Source organism: Mandrillus leucophaeus, unplaced genomic scaffold (assembly GCF_000951045.1).
Source record: "Mandrillus leucophaeus isolate KB7577 unplaced genomic scaffold, Mleu.le_1.0 Scaffold1, whole genome shotgun sequence".
Taxonomy (NCBI): domain Eukaryota; kingdom Metazoa; phylum Chordata; class Mammalia; order Primates; family Cercopithecidae; genus Mandrillus; species Mandrillus leucophaeus.
In genome coordinates, this window is record NW_012098097.1 from 10415303 (window position 1) to 10420071 (window position 4769).

Genomic DNA, 4769 nt, shown 5'->3' on the forward strand with positions numbered 1-4769 from the left:
CCCGGCTAATTTTTGTATTTTTAGTAGAGGCAGGATTTCACCTTGTTAGTCAGGCTGGTCTTGAACTCCTGACCTCAAGTGATCCACCTGGCTTGGCCTCTCAAAGTGCTGGGATTACAGGCGTGAGCCTCCGCGCCCAGCCTGGCTTGCTTTTTCTTTCACTGGGCTTTCTCTGAACCTCCTGCTAAATTCTTGCCACATTTCCTGATGGCCTCTCAGTGTAACTTTCCGTAAGGTCAGTCAAGTTAATTTATCCATTCCGATTTTTTTCTTAGATGAGTGAGAGAAGACTTTTCAGACAGTTGCATTAAAATTTTGTTACAATATTGTGTGTCGGGGTCAGTCTGTAGTAGTCTGATTCCTAAGTTCATGTTTAGGTAGGGATATTTCATAGGAAAATGTAAGCGCTGGATTATTGTTGTTAGACCAAATCGAGAGTCACCGGCTGATGGTTCTGACAGGCAGCTGGGTGGGTAACTGGTTTTCCAGAAAACTCCTTCCCAATCTTGCCAGTCTCCACCCAGAAGGAAGTTATGAATTTATTAATTATACCAGGTAAAAGGGCTCTGTCCCAAGCCTGGTTTAGTGTTAAGCATATAGTCCCTCCTTTTTTTTTTTTTTTTTTTTTTTTTTTTGAGGCAGAGTCTCACTCTTTTCCTCTGTTGCCCAGGCTGGAGTGCAATGGCACAATCTTGGCTCACTGCAACCCCGTTCTCCCAGGTTCAAGCAATTATCCTGTCCCTCCTGAGTAGCTGGGATTACAGGTGCACACCACGCCCAGCTAATTTTTGTATTTTTAGTATAGGTAGCGTTTCGCCATGTTAGCCAGGCTGGTCTCGAACTCCTGACCTCAGGTGATCCACCTCAGCCTCCCAAAGTGCTGGGGTTACAGGCATGAGCCACTGTTCTTGGCCCCTCTTTTTTGACCAGACATAATAACTGTCATGGTTGAATCCCTGTCTTGGTTCAGAAGGCCCACCTTGTTGCATTTTTGGTCTAAGAACATAAGTGAATTTGTTGTCTAGCTCAATGCTTCCCAAACTATTTGCAAAGGACTTCCCTGGGGATCCCGTCAAAATGCAGCTTCTGGTGGTTCTGTGGGTCTGGCCTGGGCTTGAGATTTGGCAGTTCTCACAAGCTCCCAGGCCATGCTGATACTGCTGGTCTGAGGACCACTTTGTCCTTTCTCAGGGATGGTGGGACTTAGGTGTGGACTTACTTTGTAGAACACATCATCCTGACTATTGGTGGTGCTGATTTACACATTGATGTAATTCCTTTAAGCCAGTGTCCTGTGTTAGGGGAAACGTTCCCAACAGTCCCATTGCAGTCACCATTTCTTGTAGTTTATTCACCTGGGTCTCTATGTCATGCAAGCTGGGTTCTCTGAGGTCTCTTATTTACATAGGTACATCAAGAGGCAATGATTAACATCCAAAGACCTCTTTGCTGTTTGCTTAATAAAACTGCCATCACCTGTTGGGGAAATATAATTTAAAAACAAAATCCCCCAACCCAGAAAGCCCCGCCACAAAAGTAAAAGCAAAAGAAAACAATTTTACAATTGAATAAGCATTAAACCAAAACGTGATGAGCATCACAGGCAGCCTGCTGAAAGAATTACAAAGACAAATCTCCTCCTTTGATACAGCTAAGTGGATAGAGCCCATGCACTGTGTAAGTGGGTTTTGCCATTTAGGATCAGGTGACAGCTGAAGTTGGGATCACCTCTCCAGAAAACAGTTATGTTCCTTGATGATTACAGTTCAGGTGGGCGGCTCAGGTCCTTGGGGAAACACGACTTGAGTTGGGAAACTGGCAGGAGACTCATATAACCACATAAAAGATGTGTACACTTTTGAAAAGGACAGAGAAAGAAATTCTGAAAGAGAAGGAGGTGGAGGTGAAGGGTCTCTTCCCTTTTTCTTTCTTTTTTTTTTTTTTTTGAGAGGGAGTCTCGCTCTCTTGCCCAGCCTGGAGTGCAGTGGCGTGATCTTGGGTCACTGCAACCTCCCCCTCCCAGATTCAAGCGATTGTCCTACCTCAGCCTCGTGAGTAGCTGGGATTACAGGCGCATGCCACCACGCCCAGCTAATTTTTGTATTTTTAGTAGACACGGGGTTTCACCATGTTGGCCAGGCTGGTCTCGAACTCCTGACCTCAGGTGATCCTCCCACCTTGGCCTCCCAAAGTGCTGGGATTACAAGCGTGAACCACTGTGTCTGGCCTTTTTTGTTTACTTGAAAGAGTCTTACTTTGTGGCTCAGGCTGGAGTGCAGTGGCGTGATCATGGCTTACTGTGACCTCAAACTCCTGGGCTCAAGGGATCCTCCCTACTCAGCCTCCCAAGTAGCTGGGACTATACAGGTGCATGCCACAATGCCTGGCTAATTGTTTTATTATTATTTTTTAGTAGAAGCGAGGTCTCACTATATTGCCCAGACTGAATTCAAACTCTTGGCTTCGAGTGATTCTCCACCTCGGCCTCCTAAAGTACTGAGAATACAGGCATGAGCACTGCTTGGCCTGAAATGATTTTTCTTTCTTTCTTTTTTTGAGAGGGAGTCTTGCTCTGTAGTCCAGTCTGGAGTGCAGTGGCACAATCTCAGCTCACTGTAACCTCTGCCTCCCTCGTTCAAGCAATTCTCCCACCTCAGCCTCCCGAGTAGCTGGGATTACAGGCACATGCCACCATGCCCGGCGAATTTTTGTATTTTTAGTAGAAATGAGGTTTCACCATGTTGGTCAGTTTGGTCTGAACTCCTGACCTCAGGTGATTCACCTGCCTTGGCCTGACAAAGTCCCGGGATTACAGGCGTGAGCCACCTTGCCCGGCCATATTTCTCTTTTTTGTTGTTGTTTTTTTTTTGTTTTGGTTTTGGTTTGGTTTTGAGACAGAATCTCACCCCAGGCTGGAGGGCAGTGGTGTCATCTCAGCTCACTGCAACCTCCGCCTCCTGGGCTCAAGCGATTCTCCTGCCTCAGCCTCCCGAGTAGCTGTTATTACAGGCATGCGCCCCCATGCCAAACTGATTTTGTGTACTTTTAGTAGAGACAAGGTTTCACCATGTTGGCCAGGCTTGTTTTGAACTCCTGACCTTGTGATCCCCCCGCCTCGGCCTCCCAAAGTGCTGGGGCTGCAGGTGTGAGCCTGCCTGGCCTGAAATGGGTTTTGGCTGCTTCTAAGACCCTGCTCAGTCCTAGTTCCTCTGAGTTGCTCAGTGATGTCTTCAACAAAAGCAGAGACTGGCCATGTTGAATTTTACCTGGGCCCTACTCACAGGTGTCCCCCTTGTTGATCTATGGCGCCCCAGACCCCCAAATTCCCATTCTTGGTCTGGCAAGTGATTTGCTGAACTGTTTGTCCCCACTGATCAATGGGGAAAAAAAATGCTTGTTCATGAGACTTTGGTTCTTTCCTAACCTCCCCCACTCCCCACCTTCCTGCAGGTCCCTGAACTTAAGTCCCACGTCAGTGGAGCCAGCACGGGGCACCTGTCAGAGGCTCCAACAGGAATAGGGTCACCTCAGGCTCTGTCTCTCCCTACCCACCTTCCACCCACTTCTCTGGTTCTTCCTAGGCTGCTTCTCTCTCTTTTGGTTTTATTGTTTTGTTTTGTTTTGTTTTGCTTTGTTTTTTGAGATAGGGTCTCACTCTGTGACCCTATCTCTCTGGAGTGCAGTGGCACAATCTCAGCTCACTGCAACCTCCGCCTCCTGGGTTCAAGCGATTCTCCTGCCTCAGCCTCCTGAGTAGCTGCGATTACAGGCACGTGCCAGCACACTCGGCTACTTTTTTGTATTTTTAGTAGAGACGGGGTTTCATCATGTTGGCCAGGCTGGTCTCAAATTCCTGACCTCATGATCTCCCGATCTCTGCCTTCTAACATGCTGGAATTATAGGCATGAGCCACCACGCCCTGTCTCTCTTTTGGTTTAACCCGTTGCCATCCAGCCAGAGCTTCTCCATGGCAGTAGTTACTGTCCCCAGCCCTTGCAGTCATCTTTTCCAATAGCCTCTCTTCCAATGCCTGGATTTGTTTTTCATTTGACACTGGGCAGCCAGAAGGCCCAGCTCCATGGGGTTAAGAGGATAGAGTCTCAACACCTAGTGGGAAGACCATGGATCCAGGTGGCACCTGGCTGGGATCCCATTGCCACCTGCTTATGACCTGCTCTGGAGCCCGTGCACTCGCTCACCCTGCCACCTGGCATGCCCTTGCCCCTGTCCTTCCCACTCCCTCTTGTGAGTCAGCTCACAGCTCAATACCACCAGGGAGGTCCTCCCTCTCCTCCCACCCTAAAGTAGGAACCCCATCTTCACTTTGTCCCAAGGTCATCAGAGCAGAGACCATATCCGAAGGAATCTTTTTTGTATTTACTTTGTTTTTGTTTTGTTTTTTTTTTTTTTTGAGAAGAGTCTCCTCTATCGCCCAGGCTGGAGTGCAGTGGTGCGATCTCAGCTCACTGCAACCTTCACCTTCCGGATTCAAGCAATTTTCCTGCCTCAGTCAGCCTCCTGAGTAGCTGGGATTACAGGTGCCTGCCACCACGCTCAGCTAATTTTTGTATTTTTAGTAGAGACGGGGTTTCACCTTGTTGGCCAGGATGGTCTCGATCTCCTGACCTGGTGATCCACCTGCGTCGGCCTCCCAAAGTGCTGGGATTATAGGTGTGAGCCACCACACCCGGCCTTGTGTTTACTTTTTTTGTTTTTTTGTCTCCCTTTGTGAACCCAGAAAATCTAAGACAGTTCTGTGTTAATTTAG